Genomic DNA, 22,935 nt, shown 5'->3' on the forward strand with positions numbered 1-22,935 from the left:
GCTCACGGTCTATGAGCCAGCATGAGCCCCAGAGACACACACCTTGACTAGTTCTCTGCCTCCTGCTCCCAAATGGAAAAACCACTGTCAACTTAAAAAAAATAAAATCACGTGTTCTTTTCCTGCTCACTCGCTCACAGTGCTTTCGTGCTCACTCTTTTACCTTGGCCCCTTTGAGCGCCCTTTCATAGGGTGCTGTCAACAAGGTCTTGCTCCTCCTGTGCACCATTGAGCTGAGTCCAAGGGTGCACAATGTAGCTTTGCTTGTGCCCCCTTTTGCTCAGTGTCAGTGTGCTGTGGCACGCTATGTTCTTCCTCTTCTGACCCTTTCATGCTTACAAATACATGGTTCCACAGAACTCCATGGCTCTCTATGTGCCCATTATTCTCAGTGTTAGGGGAGTTTTTTACAAGTACTTGCACAATTAAGTATGTATGAAGAGCAAATAAAACGTTACCATGATGACTACTGTTTCCTATTCGAGAGTCCCCTTTACTCCATACTTGTGGGACATTCTATCCCATGAGTGACAGAACAAATATTTTTTTCAGCACTAAAACTTTTTCCCTTTTGAATTTGTACGCAAGGTCACGTGCATGCGTGACCCTGGCCCGCCTCCCCAGGTCAGTACCCGACTGATGAATTAGTGGGGACAGAAGGCAGGCATGTGAATGCAAGGGGACTCTGGACTAAGAGTACAATAGTTGCTACTGTGAGTATCCTTCCCTTACTCCTACTTCCAGTCCCCTTTCCACCATACTTGTAGGAGATTTCGCAAGAAAAGATACAATTTGGGAATATGACCATCACCCCCTTTGCTAAACAGATTTTGGAAGACTTATAGCACGAACTGTGCATCTGCTCTGGAGCGCCCGTTGAGACAATGCCTGCAGAAGGTTGATGGAGCGGCACATCGGTGCCTCAGCAATGGTGTCCCAAGGAACATGTTGGAAAGCAACCAAACCCACATTAGCCATTACAATGAGATTGTGGAGCACCTTCGCGAGGGTATTCCGTGCATAGGATAGTTCTCAGCAATGTAGGAAGTTATGCATCTGACAAACCCCCAAATGTTATGAATAGTCTGGGGACCAAAAGTTAGAATTTGAAAGCCGCCTCAGAGGAAGGGCTCGGGAAGAACACTCAACAGAGATTGCTTAATGCAAGGGAACATTGCAAACCACTGAGTCAGCAAGACTGCTTTCTCCTTATGGAACACCGTGAAGGGCTCCCTGGCAGAAAGGACATGACTTCTCTCATTCACTTTGCAGGTGATTACGCTACCAAGAATGCAACCATCGGAGGTACTAGTCATATGTCTGTTCTTACCATCTGTTCAAATGGCCTATGACAGGTTGCTGGCACACCCTGCCAAAGTCACCTTCACATGGGTTTTCTTGGTCTCCTATATCTAGAATGTGGCCAAAGTCACATCAGCATCATTTATGTGCCTATCATGTATCTATGTGGTTGTACAATATTGCACATTACTTATTAATCAAAGTTTCAGTATATACAATACATGAGAAGATCATTTTTATGTGTTGACATCAAACATTTATAACTTGAAACACAAGTCCTTTTCCCAATTAAAAAGTGCAACATTTGCTTCAATGCAAAACACGCCAAATGTCGCTTCTCTCATTTGTGGTAAATACACCCTGTTAAAGTGCCATTTGACTATCCGGTCGGATACCTGAAAACAATTCTGGTCTGAATTGAGCTAGAGACCAACCTGAAAGGAAACCCATCCAGTGAAACAGAAAGTGGATTTTTTCTTTTCCCTAAGCAGTGAAAGAATCTGACCCATTTACTCTTGTACCGAGAGTGGGTGGAATCCATTCTTGCGCCTGAATAATGCACTTAATATTTTGCAACAGGCACAGATGTCCCAGGGAGTATTGTTCCAGTACCACGCTGCTATGCTTATGGAGTGAGGGGTGCAGAATCTGTGGAGTTGGACAAGTTCAGGAGGTTGGAAAACCAAAACCTGTCCGTCCATCAGGGAGCAATGAGAATCAAGGAACAAGCAGAAGAGGGGCGAGGAACCGAAAGGCAGGCATTTCTCACCTGCGAGATCTCCACAACACCCCCCAATAAATCCGGGACCAGGCCCTACCGTGGCATATACAGAGGGCATTTCCTATTCTTTGCATAGTAAAAAGATATATATGTATGTTATGTCAAAATTCCTATTTTGGTGATTCTTGTTTTTTTTCTCTAGTGTTTTTGGAATAATTTACTTATTTCTGGTAGTCCGATGGACTTTGCCTGATGTCCCCCTGCCCTTGCACATTTTTATACTTTAAGTTATATGATATTGGGTCACCCATAGGGCACCCAGTCATTTGGGTGTCTACCAGGCTCCCCCATGTTTGCCCTATGGTGATTTTATCACCCTACACAGGTTTTAAGGAGTATGGTGGCCAAAGTTCCCTCTAATTATTTTTCTTTAAGTGCGGACATGATTTTTCTTTTTGCGCACATTATTTTCCATGTGCGCAACTGAATAACGATGTAACCTACTTTTTCAGCATGCATAGTTCGTGAGATACCATCTCTGAAGTGTTTGGAAGGCAATTTGCCCTTCCGGACCACCGTAATTCTTCACAAATTAGGTTAAAAGGAGCATCTTACAACTCTTGTTCTGAAAATATAGGCTAAATAAAAATTTTATATGTGATTATAAGAGGAGCTCATCAGCCAGTCCAAGACTTCAAGATATGCCATAGTACTTAACAAAAGAACTCCTGCACAGAGAGAAAAACTTGTATGCACAAAAAAAGCTTTGCATGCTCAGGACAAACAATAGGTTTAGTCGTGGCTATTCATTTGTCAGCACTGCACAGAGACAATACAGAAAGTGCTTAATGCCATTGGGAAACAACTCATGTTCATGACAAAAAACTAAGTATAGCTAATCACTGATGTGACTAAAAAATTCAGACATTATGCAATTGTTGCTAATTGAATAATTGTAACTGAAAGGAATTTGTCAGAAAACATGCCAATAAGAGTTCATGTGCCACTCTAATGGAGTAATTCAAGGGCCAGGTGAAAATGCCTCTCATCATTTGTGTAAGGACGATAATTGCATCACAATAACTGCACAACTGAATATGATGATCAGAATTCCTGGGCCTCACCTCACTATCCACATTATGTTGGTCTGTGAGTTGTGACAACATTTACTCAAAATCAGTCTTACAGCTAGTAGGCATATACACCATCCATTTAGCCCCTAAGGCAATGTACCCAACAAAAACAGGAAGCTATGAACATATAAGAATCTACCCCTGCGTCTACCCACAAAGTTCCACTAATATCATTTTGAATCAATGACCAACAGAGCAGTGGCATTGGTAGAAACATTACTGCCCAATCTCAAGAGGAGTTTTAAGGGGAAAGAACATATTTTAATAAGCATGGAATATCCCTACTGGAAAAGCCAACTACCTTCTTACGCCCTGAAAAATCTTTTGATTTCAAGTATGGATTAAAATCATATACAAACCCTGCTTGTAGCCCTGACATAAGAAGTGAAATTACAGGGCCCATGATACAGCGTATAGGTTTGCCCACCACAGCATAGACACAAAATCAAGAGCCTTACTGAGGTTTCTTCTGGTGCCCTGTTATAGAACATTACATATATTTGCCCTGTCAACCGTACAATGCTCACAGGTACATCATACCGAGTACCTTCTTCTTTAAGTAGGGACTCCTCCTCTGAAATTCACTATTATCAGCTGAACAAGATGCATGGGGATGCTAAAGGCAATACATGCAAACCCATGATTATATTGAAAAGCCCTCAGCAGTTAAGCAAAGACAGAAAGAGAAGGTGCAGTTTCCTAGACTATTGATATAGTTTCCTATTCTTTAGCAAACAAACATTTCCTTCACTATACTATACTGCCAAAACATCTGATTTGGTTTTTGAAAGTTGCTCATTTGTTCTTCACCCCAAAGGAGTGTTCTCCTGTTCCCTTTCACCCGTTCCCCTCCCCGGCTCCTGTACTAGCCTCAAATATTAGTTGAAAGGACTCTGTAAAAAGTGAGGGATTGTAGCAGTGAAACACTAACTGGGAGATTTGCATACCTACAATACTTTGCAAGCAAATCCAATGTAAAGTCTCACAATGATAATATGTGGAGTTTAAGAAAATGTCATAAGTCTGCATGTGCACAATTACTATTTGGTACATACAAGATTGTTTGCAACATACCCCACCTTTCAATTGTTGGGTAGGATTATACAAGTGATCAGTGAAACCATTTTTGTATAGCAGCAAGATATCATTTGTTACGGTCTATGCTCCATGGAACTCTAAACATTTTGAAAGGTTGCAGATTGTGTGAAAAACATTCTAGTTATCTGAATAGTGTTGCCCTAATTTTAAATACGAATAATGTCAGGCAGAGTCCATACCAATGATCCCTTGCAGGCCAAGTAAATTATATTGCAATGTTGCTCTCCTCGTGTATGGTAATGTTAGCAATGCTAAATAGGAGACGCTGACCATGACATTTGCCTACTCAAAATCCTTAAAGGGCAAATTCATTTTTGAGTTTTATAATGTGTTAACTTTCAAGTGGGGCTTTTCAAAGTGCTTGTGTGACATATGTACAAAGTATTGGAAGCATGGGGTGAGGGTACACATCCTAGTAGACTGCTTACTTAAATTCAGTATCCAATACTTGAGCTGACACTTGGGTTACATAGAGTGGGTAATGCTTTTGCTAAGGCACCATGAGTAACAGAAATTCTTGTGCTTGAAAGTCATTCATATTATAACAAACATAAAACAAGACTATTATCTAAGTCTGGTAACCTTTTGCAGAGCGAAGGTAGGCAGAGTCAAGGTTGTCTGGTAATATCTAAATGTGGTCTTGGGTGGAGTTTGAGTAATGTGGTAGAATCAAGTATAGGAGCCATCGGTGGGGAGGGATGATAATTTGGTTAATGTGTGCAGGCATATCTTAGTTATATGTTCTGTTCATACAGCCACTTTTTCATAATAGTGTTTAACCTCTTGTCAGTGTATTCTGTTTTTAGGGTTTTTAGGTTGTCAAGGTCAAGATTGTATATTAGGGCAATGTAAATCGGTTAGACCAGAATATGAAGAATGGTTAGTATCATTTATCTTCATTTTGAAAGAAAGCAAATACAAGGTAGTTACTGTGGCTTGTCTCTTATTACATCTTTATGAATAGGTGGGAACTGTCTGTGTGCGCTGCTAAAATTCTTCTGAGCGGCACCCGGAGGGAAGCTGGGCAAGCGCACATGTGCACAGCTTAGAGGGAACATTGATGGTGGCAGCTAGACATTAGTTTTGGCTTCATCAAGAGCACAAACCATTGTACCACATTGATAGCCCAATATAACTTTTTGGAGTCATTTGTGGTACCAATAGATTTATTTAAATCCTGCTTTCGCCATTGTGTGTTTCAGGGCTTCCTTTGTTCAGGTTGACCACAAGGTAGGCCCAAAATGGGCATCGAGGCCATGTGGGCCCTTTTTGAGCCCACAATGGCAGCCTCCATATTAGTCTTAACTGGTTCAGGCAAGTATAGGTCCATGGACCATCCCTCTCACTTTCTGTGGCGGTTGCTTTGGCTTAGTAGCAGAGACAGTGAGTAACCAGAATAGTTGCTCATATGACCTTTTGCTCCCAGCCCCCTTTTAGTGATGGACTTGCATGCTTTTGGAGGCCTTTTCAACTCCCTTTGCAAGAATATTTAAGTTTTGTCCTGCCCCGGTTTCTCTCTTTGTTGCTTGGTTCCTGCAACTTTTAGGTGGCAAGTCTGCCAACCTGTGGAAGTAGTTTTCCCGTACTTGCAGCAGTTTTGGCCATTTTTAAAGCCCTCACTTGGCCAAACTTGCTAAGTGCAGTGGTATGGACAAATTCTGCTTTGTCTTTTTTGCCTCTAGAGGTCCACACCAGCCTTTCTGAAGACTCCTGCAGACTGCCCACATCTGCTGGGCCAAGCCCTCCACACTGGAACCATTTTCTGGGCCGATTTCTGACATCCTGTAGTTTCTTGCTAGGATCATGCACTTAGTTGTGTGCCTCTGCTAGTGTTAAGGAGGGTGCTAAGGCTTCACCACCCCACCGATTCTTTAGTTTAGCACATCCTAGGGTACCTCCAGCCATTGTCCTCATCCTAGGATGGTACGCTGCCTTGATCTTTGGTCCATCTTTGTGGGTAACCACGTCTTGTTGGGGTCCTTCTTGCTAAAGTCTCAGATGCAGGTTTGAGGGTCGATGCCTTGGGAAGAGCCTTCGTTCATTTTCCTGCATCGGCGGGATCAATGGATCTGTGTGTAAGTCCCTGGAAACCAAATACTAACAACTGCACCTGTGGAAAGGAGCAGTTTAGTTAATGGGTTTTTTCGTGCTGCTGGAGCGGTTTCCAACAAAACTACTAATGGGAGTACCTAACTTTGGGTCCTGGGGTGGGCAATCATTCAAAAGACTCACTCTCATGTGTCCCTCTGTCCTGGGGTAGAGATTACTTGGAGACAAGTCTTTATTGCAATTTGCATAGCATTCAATTGGGGGTCCGCCTGTTCGGCTGCTGCTTCTTCTAGGGGCTCTGGGCCCATCCTCCGACCTATGAACCGCATCTTTAGGGGTCTCCTTTGGCTCTCCAAGGGGTTGCTCGTCACGGAATCCACATAACCCCCACTAAAGCAGATGGTCAATTGACTCTCTTCCTATGGAACTTTGAACCTGCTCTGACACTCTGGGGTACTCACCTGCCTGTGGACATTTTCCCTGGATCTCTAAGGGGTTCAGTAAGTTCTGGACCATATTTGATTATTTTAGCACTAAGTCACGCTCTGCATTTCTTCATTGGGACAATATTTTGGAAAATTGTGAGTAGCCTTGGTAAGCGTATGACCAAGGAAGCAGTTTCTAAATTGTTACTAAAATTCTTGAAAGCCGATGGATTTGGTTTAACATTGTTTCCTACCCTCCAAGGCGTTGATGTATTACCAGGTGGGCATTTGCATTAATTTTAATTATCTGTCCTAGGGACCCAAATTAACGAGGACTATTGTTATATTCATTTTGGATATTTAGCATGTTTTTCCTCACTGGTAAAATTGTCAGATTCACTTTTCCTTCCTTTTGCTACCATATGTGTTGAGTGATGACCACAGGTGTAGGGCATTCCTCATACTCCAGGTTTGGATTGTGGCTTTAGGACACTGTACAGAATTGTGCAGGTGGGTTGGGGGCTTACCTGCCTTTTTTGGTTTTGTGGTTCTCTTAGTCTACCCACCCACTTGTTATTTTATGTTGGGTGCCTACCTCTGGTAGTGGGCCCATACATAAACAGAGGGATTAGGAGAGTCCTTGTATAGACATTACTGTTTTTATATTATGTTTGGTAACCTTTTAATACAGGGTGTTAGAGCAAAGTTCTTATTTTGACATGATGCAGTTGTGTGGCTTGAATAAATGATATATCTTTTGGTATATCAGTGTGGTGTATATTCTAGAGGTAAGTATGGGGACTAATTGTACCTTTGTGCCAACCTGCTACACCTACCTGAGAGCTATGCTTCATCAGTCTGACCAATATTACCTACACAAGGTTTGGTTTCCCATTCTTGTTAAGTGTGTTCGCGCCCATTAGGCCATTGGTTGTAGTGCCCTGAACAGAAGGTGGTATGTTAATTGCCTGAACAGTACAGAAAACCCAAAGGGAGAACAGTTCCTGTGTGACTTCTTGGGCAGTTCCACTCAAAAGTCCCTGATGCCAGATGGCCGAGTGAGTGGTCTTTGCTGTTTTCAAAGCCTGGGAGATTCCCTGGTGAAGTGCCCACGCCTACATTTATACCACAAGCAGAATCCAAGATTCTGATCCTGTAGCTCCCAGTTTGTTTATATAAAAAATTGCTCTCTACTTGTTGGTTTGAATTTGGCCAGTCTTGTTCTTGATATTTGACAGGTGGGCTTTGAAGGGATAGGAAAATTGTCCATAGTACCAAAATGTGGTTATGGCCATGGTGATACCGACTGGACCATAATTCAAAGATTCGAAGGTATCCAGAGTAGATCCCCACCATAGAAGGGGAAAATCTGTTATGATTATCACCTGTAGGAGTGGATCTGAAAATGGCATCCCCACAAACATGTTTTCCTGTGTGGCCCACCAGACAAGACATTGATTGAGGAACGAGGCCTAGGACCACAAGCTGCTAAAGGCGAGCTGGGTTCTTATCATTAGGTGCAACTAAGGGACTGCCAGAACACAGGTGGCCATGAGCCCCAGCAGCCTCTGAAACTACCAGGCTCAAGGCATAATTTGGCGGAGAAGGAGCAAGCACATGGCACTCAGGTTTTTCACAATCTCTGATGTTGTAAAGATCCGGGCACAAGCAGTACTCCAGGGCAAGCTGATGAAGATCATATCTTGGGAGGCAGGCTACTATGACTTCTCCAGGTTCACTGAAAGTCCAGGTCGAATAGGAGATCCAACAGTACCATCTGCAACAAATACCCTCACCAACCCGTCTAACAGGTATGGATACACATGGACTCCTTCAGGGAGAAGGAACCCACCAACTTGTTTGAATCAACTTGGTGAACACTCACAGTGCCAAGATTAGGCCAAAGGCAAGAACCCTTTACTGGAAGTGGGAATTCCCCACTGAAAAATACATGAAGCCCTTGTGCTGTGGCCAAATGGGAACATGCAGACTGTACAAATCCAGTCTTCCAGTCTTGCCGACAGAGGCGAGACTGGATCTGTGCAGTTGTAGGATCATCTTGAACTTCAACTCTGGGAAAGTGCAGGTTGAAACTCAAACGACAGATTATGGTGTGCAAGCCTGTCTGGTTGGATTTTGATATATTTAGTCTTAGCTGCCTAAATGAAGCTGAGATATCAATTCCTTTAACTTTTTCTGCCCGTTATACTAAGACCCAAGATTGTTTTATAGGAAACCCTTCTTGTTTCGCAAAGCCAACATACAACATTGGCAACAAACTCTGGACTTCCTTCTACGTGTCTGATCGGAACGCTGTGCATGCTCTTAAAACGTTATGTCGAAAGGGCAATGAGTTTTAATCCAATACATTTCATCAAGAAAGGGGAAGGATAAGTTTGATAAGAGTTATTATGGTAGCATGAATTGTTTGATGTATTGTTTTTATTGGGATGATTGGCGGTAATGTTTCTTCTATTGTGTCGGCCAACATGGCCACCATGGATTAGGAGCGTGGGGCTCCGTATGGAGCCTCTCGTCCATTTCCATGGCGGCCAGAGTAGGCACGGGAGCAGCGACAGCGGGATTCGCTGCTGCAGCGAAGTGGAATGGGATTTTGTTTTTTAAACCAGGGTCAGGTGAGGGGAATATGGCGGCCGAGGGAGTGGGGGAGCATCAGGTGGCATAGAATGCAGGCTTTCACTGGTAGTGTTAGCCAGCATTCCTATCCACCTGATTGGCTAGGTCCCCCGCCCAGGGTGCTAATGGAAATTGTTTTCCTAACAAAGATTAACTGGTTCACCATATATTATGGAAAATATATTCTTTATATAAACCTGTGCATTAGAATATCTATAAAGGTAAGCACATTGCCCCTAAACATTTTAAACCACTATCAGAATTCAAGTGAAGTTTACAGGGAAGTGACCCTTTTAGAGAGAGAGATTAGTAAGGTACAAAAAGTTGTTTTGCATGAATGAACAGGACAAAATAAGCAGGCAGCTCCAACTTCCAGGTGAAAGGTAGGTGCAGGAAACCAAAGTCCAGGAAAAGCTGCAGACAAGGCAACTGTCAAGCTGGAAAAGTCCTGGACTTTGGTTTCCTGCACCTACCTTTCACCTGTAAGTTGGAGCTGCCTGCTGAATTTGTCCAATAGTGCCATTGCCTTAGGAACCTATGCCACAGTCACTCATCCTATGCCCTCTTGTGTTCACATTCCCATAGTGCCACACCACTCTACTCTACTCCTGTGCTCTATCGTGGCTATAGTCTCAGTGTGCCATGGTGCACTGTGTTCTCCTCCCGTCCCCCCACTCAAGCTTTCATGGCACAGTTGTGCTCCTTCTGTGCCTCATCATGCTCATTCTCTTTAGATGTCACGGTTTAATGCGTGTGGGTATGGTGGTACAGTATCTCACCTCTCCTTTGGCCTTTTGTGGTCACTCTCCCAGAGGGCATGATTTACTGTTCTCCTGTACCATGGGCTCCTCACTTATGCAGTCACTGCCAACAGTCACTCTATGCCATACATATTTTATTGGGTGTCATTTGGAATCTCACTTTCTACAGTCACCTCAACTATGTCTTCCAAGTTGGATTGTCTTTAGCATGTTTGCTATGTAGAAAATCTAAATATGGATACCCTCTTGTGTGGTCCCCCCAAGTTACTTGGTTTTGTCTTGGACATCCATCCGCCAAGTATGGTATGTAACACAACAATCTTTAATGGCATTACACATTCCGACACTATTGAAGGAAGGACACCGCTCATTATCTGTGTGTGTTCATATATATGAACTATTCCTTTTGGTATCAATAAAATGCCAAAACTGCCCCAACTCCATTGAGGACTGATATGATGTCCATCCACTGGCTGAAATATTGATATTTTATTTCTATTGCGCTCGTACACGAGTGTTACAGAGCGCGACAAGGCAAGGGAGGGGAACAGGGGAGAACAAAACAATGATTTTACTAGGCCCAGTGACATTGAGAACGTGCAAGTGCATGGTACAGGGGCAGGGGAAAAGTGCATGGAAGGGGAAGTGGAGAGTGCGAAGCAAAGGAGAAACTGATAATTAATAATAAATAAATAAATAAATAAATAATAAAGGCAACAAACCGTGGTAGTGCAGCAAGCAATTGGCAAGTGCTGGGTTTAAGGCAGCAGACAGGGTAGGTCTGATAAGTGCAGGAAGAAAAAGGGCGGGAGAACTGTATGGGTACAGATACAGACCCCAGTGCAACGGTTGACCCGGAGGCAGTGCAGGAGGGTGGCAGGGTGAGCAGGTACCTGGGCCCAGAGGACAGAGGGTGGCCAGGTGCACTGTGCCAAGACAGAACAAATCAGCAAGGGAGAGGGGAGCGAAGGCAGAAGCAAAGAGTAAGGTCTTCAGGTGCTTTCGGAACCTGAGATGGTTCTCCTCAAGTTTTAGAGTGGCAGGGAGGCTGTTCCAGAGGGAGGCCACAGCCGAAGACAGATCTACCACCAGCTCAGTTCTTTGAAAATCTGTTATTGCACTGAAACAGACCATCTGTTCCTCCATGATTGATCCTGCCATCTACCCATTTAATCCATGTCAGATGAAATTAACCAGATTTGGACAGTCCCCAGTTAGTCTTTGCAAGCTGAGGCGCAACAATTAATACAATGTGGTGATCTAAAGTTAGAGCAGTACATTATACGACTGTTAAAATCTGCATAAAGTATTACCAAAGGGGGGCGTGACTTGGTGACCAACCAAGATGGCCGCATTCTCTCTTGAGACTCCGAGCAGGACCAAGCATTGAATTTCTTATGTCCCTCCATCGGTGCCCAAAACCTGCTTGTGGGAAGAGGGAAGACAATGTGACCATCCTGGTCACTTCGGTGTGAGGGAAGCTGGCTTATACTTCCAAAGTGGATAACTCTCCTCAGTGGGCCGCTGCTTGCCACAAAAGGGAACTCAAGGCATGGACGGAAGAATGGCTCACCAGATAGCCCGTGAAGGGACCCTCCTCCAGACTGGTGGAGGAGCTTGTTGTGGCTTTCTCCCCACCTGCAGCAGATTCGGTAACAAGGTAAATGCGTGCAGCACTTACCGAGCGTGGTAAAGTTGCCTTGGCTGGATCTTTCTAGGAGAATAATGGGATGGCCATCTTAGCGGCAGGTCCCCAGGCACGTTTGCTAGCACTGAGATGAAGCATGCCTGGGGTGGCCATCTTTACTGTGGGCAACAGTGACTCATTTTGCCCTCGAATATTTCATACCCAAGGTTCTGTTCTACGCAGGACAGGCTCCAGCAATGTACTGACTAATGAAGAATGGCAGTAGTAATAGTAATTCAAGTAAAACATATAGACTGCTTCTAGCTCATGGCACATTAAAGTACAAATTTAAGAAGCAAATTAAGAAGTTGCTCATCAAAGCTGGGAACATTTCCATTCATCAGTATCACCGAGGTTGCATAAGACCTACTAGAAAGCCTGAGCAGTATGCCCTATACTTATCAATATAAGTCCCAGTGTTTTGATTTTCACTCACGGTTTTGGAGATCGAAGCTAGCTTCATTCCGAGCCCAATAATAGCATATGGAGAAAAAAAGAAAAAAAAAAAAAAAAAAGTAAAAATAAGTTACAAATAAGTTCATCTGACTTCTTCACAGCACATAGCTCAGCCGCATCGAAACAAAATCGATGTCACTGCGAGAGGGAAAATGTGCCAGACTGTCAGAACTGGACCTTCAGTGGGGGCCCAAGCAGTCCCAGCAGTGAAGAGGCAATGAATAGAGATGGAAGCAGTGATTAAAAGGGAATAAGGCCATAGAGAGAAGGCTCGAATACCTGGAAAATATGGAAAGGGCGAAGCAGATTAAAGTTATTGGTCTCCCAGCAGGTGCAGCGGGGGATGACCCGTTTACAGAATGCTTGCCCTAGAAATAGAAGAGGAATATATACATCAATAAATGTCCTTATTTGGGATGTTGTGTCTGTAACTGAGAAGAGGAGGAAGAAAAGAGACACCCTAAAACAATCCTCTCTGGCACAAGGAGTGAAAACAGGACTACTATGACTGGCTAAACTGCAAGTCACCTGGAGAAAGAAAGACTACATCTTGTGGGATGCAGATAGGGCGGAGGAACTACTGAAGTCGATACCTGAACAAGCCAGAGTCAACAGATGAGGGTTGAAAGGACAGTTTTCCATGCAACAAGAGAAATCTGATATAAATGGGGGACTATTCTTTTTGAAAACACCATTTATTTAGGGTCATTGTTTAAGTGGGAAGCTGCCAGAGACTTACTCGCTATGAATAGTTAGTAGGTGATGGGTATTGTTCCTGATACACAAGCGTTAGAACTGGGGCCATAAGAGAATGCATTACTCTAAAGTTAGTGATAGGACACACTGTACTTATCAGGATGCAGATAATTGAGGAGATATTGAAGGATGCTGCCGGTTATAAATTACATTATGCTATGGAGGGCCTAGTGCATAAATGGAATAGCCAACTTGAATACAGGAAATGTAGTTGTTTTGAACTTTGAATATTAGAGGAGACAACTTCTGCTCCGGAGAACTGTTCCTTTTTTCAAGCACCAAATATTATGTGGACAATCAGCAAAGACCCACCCTTATTTGGTGCAGTTAGTATATAAAGGTGTCCTTATACTGTGGGAGGGCTTTTCATGTTGAGGATTCTGTTCTTGTTACAACTTACTTGCAAAACTTCAAGAAACAGAAATAAAAAAATAAATAAAGTATTACCAGAAATGTTCAACATTAGCTACAAGCAGAGTTGTGCATGGTTGTAAAAACAATTATTTAATCCGAGACAGTCTCAAACAATTCCTAACTATAAGCCCTACTTAATCCATCCTGTCACCTATCGATGAATTGGTGTATTCTATGGTTGGGCTCTTTCTAGAGGCGAGTTATGGGTCTACATCTTCCCAATATTTACATTACTCTAGCTTTGGTCAATTTGTTCTAACTTTATCCAAGGTAAATTCTGTAACGTTGTTATTGTTCTCTTTTTTTGTTTGTGACATATTTAAAATTGTATTCTTTTACTTTTTTGCCTCGCAGTGTGGTTTGCTCTAAATACAACTCTAGAGAAACTTAATTAAAAAGGTCTCTTCTACCATTTAGATATGGTCGTTCCTGAAATCTTACCAATTAGAATTGCCCTAGAGAATGGGTGAATCCATATCTTTTCATAGTGATGACAGGTTAAGTGACAATACGGGGCAGAGTGATTGCCTAGAAAATCATTTGGATACCAAACATGGCTTTGCTAGACTTCTTTGTGCGACCAGAAATAACCAACCAGAGACGACTCTCAATCAGTGGATCTATGACGCAAAAGAGACAATGTCAATAGAGGCACGACAAGAGACAGCTTGGTCGAAAAGTTTCTGTTGAGGTGTTCATTTGGATCATAAGTGATTGTTTCTGAGATCATCATCAGACTTCCTTTGACATTTGAACATCACAGCCATTTCCTTTCAACTCCTGAACTCTTCATCAGCCTATGTGCTCACCCACATGCCAACCATATCCTCCTTTGCACAATTATCGAGGCAGCACTTTTCTGAACTCTGGCTCCTAAATAACGGGCGCTCTCCATAAAGGAAAGGCTCACCACATGTTTAATTCAACCCATCGTAATGACATATGCCTGCACCGCACAGCGATATACTTAACTTTACTTATTTCACAGAGCATCACTTACATTTCTACTGATTAATATCTGTGAACGCACCTGTTCTCCATCTGGTGATACAGTGATATCAACTGTGATCTAGCTAAGGCCAAATTACCTGAGGGTAGTACATTATAGCACACCCCCTGATACTGACACATCAGCAAAACAATGCTCCTGGTCGTGATGTGAGCGGATGACGGAGCAAAACGTACACTCAACTCATTTATGCAATCATGTGTCTCCATAGAAATGCGCAAAACGCTTTAGCATTCAATGCATAACAAAGCCTTTCTCGGTTAGTTTCAGTATTGTTTTATGTGTCTCAGCATTCATTGTACTTTTTCTGCCATATCAAAATTGAAATTGTTGGTAAACTACTACTAACTTGAGCATTCACCACACCAGAACATGTACGTTTGTCTTTTGTACCCACAAGGTGTTATGAGAAACCCAGAATGAGACGCGGACACAGAGGACTCGGTGATTGTTATACACATTTATTAAATAATACAGGGGTTAGAAAATGCCTCACTGTCCCCAATTCTAGGAGGTATTTCCCTACCTAAACCAAAACTAAGGGTCTGTCCTGTGTCAACATGTCCAAAGCAAAAATGTCCTGTGTCCGAAATCCTATCCTAGCCCTCTAATTCTAAAAGTAACTCTTAAGGTGTTAAGGGTATTGTCTTTGGCTTGGAAAGTGCACAAATGTTCAAGTTCAACAAAAAGATATAAATCCGACAAAGGTTCCAAATGGATAATGTTCACAGTTCCAGGAAATGACTCCCTTCTCCAGGTTTCCGCCCACCAAAACAAAAGTTCAATAGAATAACCAAGTTCTTTGTAGCCCAAAACGATAAACCCCTCTCGTCTTGGTGTTGCAATTCACTCCAGGGAAAATTACTCCTTTCCCCAGGTCTTGCTCACATTCAATGTAATTCAAATTCCTAAGAGCATAACTGGGATTCTCTTTTCAAGATATCACAACTTTAGTGCAGGTCCATGACTCGCAAAACACCTGGTTTACTCACCTGCCAGGTTCTCTCATTATGTTCATCATTATGTTCATCCACTTTCAAGATCGGAGAGCATATGCTTTCTCCCCGCCCAAAGTTCCTCAGATCACTGGTGTATTTATATTATCTCAAATACTGGAGCTTTGAAAATCAGTTTGTGATGTAAGCCGTAGGATATTTGCCTCCTGTTCCAATCAGGGAAAGCCCTATCCAGCTTCCCCCCGGGGCCACAGCCGTCCACTGTGGGCTCACCAACTTTAGGACTGCTCCCATGGCTTCTCTGACTCTGCTAGACTCAGTCTCTGCGCCCTCTCTCTCTGCTTCGGGCGGCACGTGTCCACCGCTGGTGGCGGTCTACACTTCGCTCCAGCTTCCCCTGCCGGCCCGAAGCTCATCCTTTGCCTTGCGACCCGCTTTGGTGTTTTCAGTCCAGACGCTGCCTCCCGTTTTATTTGTGCCACTTCTCTGCCTCGTTCGCCACCTCCTGGATTCCCAGCGCAAGCTGGGAAGTCTTCTCCATGGTTCTCCTGCATCTATGTGCTCGCCTGTCCACCTGGCAGCTTGGCTTCCCCTGCAGTGACTAGCTGGTTGGATCTCCCCGCTTCAACGCAGGGAGTTGCTCAGAGTGAATCAGCTTCCTCCAAGCACTAGACTGCTCCTTCGGGTTCAGCCTAGTGATCTTCATTTGGGCAGTTCTCTTTCTCGTCTCAGTCTGCCTTTCAGTTTGCTACAGAATATTGAATATTGACGGATAATGTCCGCAGACTTTGCGGGTTGTTGAAGGGGATTATCACAGTATGCCATCAAGGCATGAGAAATGGGGGGGATATCACTAAAAGGGAATGTCTTATCTGAGGATGCCTGTCTCTCTCCCCCAGAGGGATGCCTCCCCTCATGTCTTGCACTTGCACGGTAGGATGAGTACAAGGCCAATAACTGTTTTTTGTTGTTCTCCCCCCCATCCATCTTGTCTTGTGCCACCTGGAATCCCCTGGCCACGTGAGGAGAGGCTACCTTTTGTCGAAAAGCATGCTCGCAATCCAAAGAGATGTACAACAGTCTCATACCCATTTACTGTTACGCTCACCTGGTCTCTGCGGGGGCGTTGGGGCACGGTTGCAGCCCTCCCTGAACTTGAATCACCCCCTTCAGGCCTCTCCCTCAGTAGAAAAGCTGTGAGGGGTGGTACGTGGTGATACTGCTCCTGCGTGGAGATAAGAGTGTGGGAGTGTGCCAATCTGTGATTGTTGTACCTCTCGAACCCTTCACCCCAAAGTACAGGTTCTGTGAGCATACGCTGGCCCATAAAGCTCACCTGTGAATTATGGAAGATAAGCTCTCTGTCTTGCTACTTCTGGCAGAGGAGCGTCGAATGGGATCTAGTTCCTTCACTGATCCCTGATAAGGATTAGTCCAGTCCAGCTGCGCCTGCTTCGCCTTATGATTGGTAAGTCTTTCTTGAGCTCTTGTGATGCTGTTCGTTTTGTTTAATGTCTTTATATGTTGCTCCTATTTAGGGCCGCAATAATGTCTCTCGTCTGTTTTCGTCCCTTAGATGGAAATGCGGCCTCAATGCAGCTGTGAGCCTCGAGACGCAGCTGGATGGAAGATGGATGCTACCGCAATGTACAACAGCAGGTAAGTGATGGTTTAAGGAAAGTGCGAAGTATGGTGAAGCGCAACTGTAAACTGTTTTTTCGATGTCTAACCTGGTCTTCGGTTTTTCCTTGCAAGCGCTGCTATTGACGATGGAGCGTGTCGGGCTGTGGTGCCAAGATGAAGATTTCGGCGTTCCGGAAAGTGTAAAGATGAATACTTGGGTCGCCGATTAGATGTACAGGTAAGAACAGCTTCCCCCAGTTGGTAAGTATGCTGGCAGGAAGCAGGATGTCCAGGAAGCAGGATCTTCAAAGGTAAGTCTGAACTCAGGCGACGGTAAGTGTTACGCTGCTTGCAAGTGCAGAATAACGCGAAGCGTCTGTCTTGAGGATCGGGGCAGCTTATATAGCTGAGATCGTGGGCACGCCGATTAGGGCCGGCTTACCAGCCACACCCTGCCACTCCTAGAGAGTGAGCATGTGCTAAGGCAATCTATTAGTAGCCACACCCAAGAATACACTTGGGGCTGCTCAATGGATGGAATGTTCAAGGTTAATGCATCTGAAGTGCTATGTCCATAATAAAAGCTTTTTGGTGTTAAATGGATGTTCTTGTTCACTTTTGTTCATGAGCCTGGTGCCAAAGGTGCCAGGACAGTGTCCACCCAGGTCTCCTGTGCATGCGACCCCTGCATGCATGTGCCCCCAACTTCATGACAATGACATTTACCCAAATGTGCCTCTTCTGTTGTCTTTTTGCACCATTAAGCCACTGCTAATTACATAGTTCATCATTGTCAGACACATTTTTCTCACCTATTCCTTTAGAAGGCTACCTTTGATAAAACACTTGATTAGCATGGTTGCATTCTATGCAAGCAGATTAGGAAGTTCTTGTTTTGCAAATTATTTTTAATCCAACATCCCTTCCCAGTATTCTTTTTTTAACTGTTTTTTGTTCTGTCCTCCAACAAGCAAGGCAGGGGTTCATATATGAACCGGACTATACCAATGAAGAAATGAAAAAAAGGCAAAGCCTGGAGGAAACGGAAGAGATCACCGACACCGTGGACGATTCTCTGGATCCTGAGCTCATTAGAAGGGAATATGTTTCAACTTGGTGTTGATGCCAAAATCAAAAGAAAATAGAAGTTGCAGAGAATATTCCACCCACATTACTGAACTTTGATCATGCACAAAAATATCAATTGTTCTCCATGTGTGTGCGCTGTTGCTAATATTTGGGGTTTGTTTACCCTGTCAACCATTTTATATATGACAATGCATTACTTACCGTAAAAGCATTTCTGATGGTTTTATCTGCTTCGATTCACATGCTGTGCATAGGTCCGACATCCAGTGGTCACTGCAGAGTATTGCATTTTGTTTTTCGTAGTCGAAAAGGGGACGTCGACAAGGCGTGTCTGTAACACTATCCCTATAGTGACGTGCGTTGTACCCACAATCCCTCACGCGTCGAGGTCCCTCTGTTTGTATTTTTTCTGCCCTGAGGGAGCCTTCTATACGTGAGTGAGTACAGAAAAGAGAGAGAGAGATGTAGAAAGGTGTCTATGTTCCTTCCATCCGAGCGGGGAGGAAGGGTGGGCGCATGTGAATCTAAGCAGATAGAACCATCAGAAATGCTTTTACGGTAAGTAATGCATTGTCTTCTGATGTTTGTTCATCTGCTTAGAATCACATGCTGTGCATAGACTAGCGAGCAGTACCCGGAGTTGGCGGTGGGTTATGAGAAGGAACAGTAGAGAAAATATGTCTTAATACTGCCTGTGCCACCTGGGAGTCAGATCTAGAGTGTGCATCTAGACAGTAGTGCTTTGTAAAGGTGTGCACAGAACTCCAGGTAGCCGCCTTGCAGATGGACTCAAGGGGAACATTTGCAATGAACGCTATGGAAGCCCCAGTGCCTCGAGTGGAATGTGCTCTTGGCTTGAAGGGTAGTTCTCTCTTAGCAAGAGTGTAACAGAGAGTGATGCATTGAACAATCCATCTAGATATAGTGTACTTTGAAACTGCATCTCCCTCTCTTCCTGCTGCCACCGAGACAAAGAACTGATTAGTCTTTCTCAGCGGTCTGGTTCTTTCCATGTAGAACATGACAGCTCTGCGTACATCTAGTGTATGCAGACTTTTTTCTCCAAAGCTGGAAGGGTTTTGAAAGAACGTTGGCAGTTCCATTGACTGGTTTACATGGAATTTCGAGATGAATTTTGGTGCAAACCTTGGGTGTGTGCGAAGAACCACCTTATCCTTGTGAACCGTTACGAAGGGGTCTAGAACAGAAAGAGCCTGTGGTTCACTTACTCTCCTAATGGAGGTGATAGATATGAGGAAAGCAGTCTTAAGAGTGAGGTCTTTAAGAGTTGCCTTGTGCATGGGTTCAAAAGGAGGGCCCATGAGTCTAGAAAGTACCACATTTAAGTCCCATCCGGGAGCTGGGTTAGCTATCGGAGGGTGTATTCTCTTTACCCCCTCCATGAAGGCCTTGATAACTGGTATCTTCCACCACGACACTTTAAGTTGGGAAGTGGTGTATGCAGAAAGTGCCGCTAGGTGGACTTTAATGGAATTGAACACTAGACCTGAATCCAGTAAATGGGTCAAGTACAGAACAATGTTAGTGGGAGAGCAGTCAACCGGGTTGATGCTCTTACCTCTACACCAGATGACAAATCTTTTCCACTTGCTAGAATAGCAGTGGCGAGTATTAGGTTTTCTCGCTTCCCTGAGGATGTCCATACATCTCTGCGGGAGTTGTAGATGTCCAAATTCTATGATCGCAGGAGCCAGGCTGCTAAATTCATGGTCTGAGGGCATGGATGCAGTGTCCTGCCCTTGTCCTGTGACAGCATGTTGTACGGGCAGGGAAGTTTCACTGGGGGAGATAGGGACATCTCCATCAAGTGAGCGAACCATGGCTGCCGGGCCCACATTGGGGCCACTAGTACCATGGTAACCTGCTCCTGGTGCATCTTGTGCACCACTTTGTTGAGAAGTGGAGTCGGGGGAAAGGCGTAAAATTTCCCTGACCATTTAATCGACAGACCGTTCCCCTTGGACTGGTTCTGGGGGTACCTGGAGGCGTAACTTTGGCATTGTGAGTTCTCCAGAGTTGCGAACAGGTCTATTTCCGGGAATCCCCATTGTGTGAAGACGTCTAAGACGATGTCTTCGTGCAATTGCCATTCATACTCTTCGGGCAGGGGGGAAGTCTCTGCTGAGTTCGTCTGCTAGCAGATTGAGTTCCCCTGGTACGTGCTGTGACAGTAGGAACATGTGTTTGAGAGCCCACTTCCATATATTCTGGGACAGCTTGGACAGTCCTGGAGAGTGGGTGCCCCCCTGCTTGTTGATGTAGTACATGGCTGTGGTGCTGTCTGTAAGGACCATCACTGTCTTCCCTTGCAGGTGTTCCTGGAAGGCTTTTAGTGCTTTGAACACCGCCAGTAGCTCCAGTAGGTTTATGTGCTTGGATGCTACGTTCGGAGTCCACACTCCGTGAGCAGTCTGATGGGATAGGTGAGCCCCCCATCCTGTGAGGGATGCGTCCGTGGTTAGAGTGGCCTCCACCGCGGGTGTGGCAAAGGGTTTCCCTATTATCAGGTTTTCCTTTGTCCACCACCGTAGCGAGAGAACCAAGGCTTGCGAGACCACCACTAGATTGTCCCATTGTCCGCTGGAGTGACACCACTGGCTTTTGAGCCACTCTTGCATTGGGCGCATGCGCAGGCGCGCGTGAGGTACCAAATAAATACACAACGCCATCATACCTAGCAATTGCATCGCTTCGCGCACCGTCACCTCTCGACCTGCCACATATTGGGGGATCTGAAACAGCATGTTTTGGACCCTCTTGTTGGAGGGGAAGACGAGGCCGTCCTTTGTTCGAATTAGAGCCCCTAGGAATTGTTTGACTTGGCTGGGGTCTAAGCTGGACTTCTTCTCGTTGATGGAGAAGCCCAGTTGGAACAAAAGGTCTACAGTCTTTTGGGTGTTCGAGAAGCATGTCTCGTAAGAATCCCCTGTTATGAGCCAGTCGTCGAGGTAAGGGTATACTGGGATGGATAACCTGTGCAGGTGGGCCGCTGCTACTGCCAGTACTTTCGTGAATACCCTTGGTGCAGATGCTATGCCGAAGGGTAGCACTCTGAACTGGTAGTGTTTGCCCTCTATCATGAACCTGAGGTATTTTCTGTGCGCTGGCAACATTAAAATATGAAAGTATGCATCTTTCATGTCCAGTGTTGTCATGTAATCTCCCTGCGATAGCAGGGGGATTACTTCCTGTAAGGTCACCATACAAAACTTTTGGGGTTTGACAAACTTGTTCGCTGGGCGCAGATATAATACAGGGCGCATGGTTAGATCCTTTTTGGGTACAAGGAAGTACACTGAATAAATACCTTCCATTACCTGAGATAGAGGCACGACCTCTATGGCTCCTTTTTCCAGCAGTTGGTCCACTTCTTGGAGAAGGATGGCGAGGTGTTCTGGTGTCATGCGGCGTCCCCTCGGGGGTCTGTATGTTGGGGAACTGTTGAACTTTATACAGTAGCCGCGGGCTACAGTGGAAAGTACCCAGCGGTCTGATGTTATTCCCTCCCATGCTGGAAGAAAGGATGTTAACCGGCCCCCGACCGGCATTGCATGGGAGGGGACGCGAATCTTCGCGTCACTTGGTGGTGTTGTTGGCTTGGGAGCCTCTGGGGGTGGAACCCCGGCCTCTTCCCTTGCCACGACGTTGACCCCTCTGATTGTACTGGCCGCTATTACTCAGGTAGTTGCTGGCAGAGTACTGTTGTTGTTGGTTTTGTTGCTGGCGTTGTCCACGAAAAAAGCGCTTATTACCAAATCCCTGCCTGTTAGGGGGTTTTGAAATTTGGTCTAAGGTCTTTATTGTATCAAATTCTTTCTTCGCGTTCTCCAGCGCGTCATCCACTGATCTCCCAAAGAGGTTGGACTCCTCTATGGGTTTATTAATAAGGGACGCTTGTGTTTCCGCCTTAAATCCGGAATTGCGAAGCCAGACGTGACGCTTCAGTAAAATTCCTTGTACCAAAGTGCGGCCAGCTGTTTCTGCTGCATCGAGGGTATTCTTGACGATGCTTTGATTGACCAGAGAGCCCTCGTTAACTGTAGCCAGTAAAAGAGTCCTTAGGGGTTCGGGAGCTTCTTCGATGTCCTGTCTGAGCTTAGCCCATTGAGCATCGGCGTAGCTTGCCAATAGGGTATTATTATTGGCGATTCTGGTAGAGAATGCTGCAGAGGTGGTGATTCTCTTGCCTAGGGCATACAGCGTCTTCCCCTCTTTATCTGGGGGTGCCTCGCTAGTAGATAGTGGGACTCCTGTCCTTTTCCTGGTGTTGGTCAGAACCAGGGAGTCCGGGATTGAGTGACCCTTAATATATAATGGGTCTGATTGAGAGGGAGAGAACAGTTTCTCAATCCTCGGATTGACCCCTCTCCCCAATGCAGGAGTGGAAAGAGAAGGTGTAATACGTCTCTTAACTGAGGCGAGGATGGGTATAACCTGGCTAGTGGGGGGTTTTTCTTTGATAATCCTCTCCACAAAAATCGGTGTCTGGGGTGACCTCCCCAGTTTCGATCCAGATGTGCTGCTGCCTTCTTCAGCAGTGCATTGAAGGTGGGTTGATCATCGACAGGCGAAGGGTTCCCGACTGGTGTAGTTTCAGTAGACCCGATGACTATACTGCTACTGCCTGTGTCAGTCGACCTAGCCGGTGACTGCCAGGGATTTGGGTCGCCCTTGCCTGTGTCTTCCTGGAATCCTTCCTCACATAGGTTAGTTTCCTCGTGAAAACCTTCCTCTTCTTGTTGGTCCTCAACATAGGTGACTCATCTTCCTCTTGGAAGAAGGTGTCTTCCTCAGTGGG

The 22,935-nt window shown here is 44.9% G+C and overlaps 1 protein-coding gene across 1 annotated transcript in view; it reads right to left on the reverse strand.

Moving 5' to 3' along the window:
- The window catches only part of ISCA2 (iron-sulfur cluster assembly 2), a 125,485-nt gene that overhangs the window by 3,442 nt on the left and 99,108 nt on the right, over positions 1-22,935 (reverse strand). The gene's annotated exons all lie outside the window — the stretch shown is intronic.

The sequence above is a fragment of the Ambystoma mexicanum genome, chromosome 14, assembly GCF_040938575.1.
Source record: "Ambystoma mexicanum isolate Mex_15411 chromosome 14, UKY_AmexF1_1, whole genome shotgun sequence".
Taxonomy (NCBI): domain Eukaryota; kingdom Metazoa; phylum Chordata; class Amphibia; order Caudata; family Ambystomatidae; genus Ambystoma; species Ambystoma mexicanum.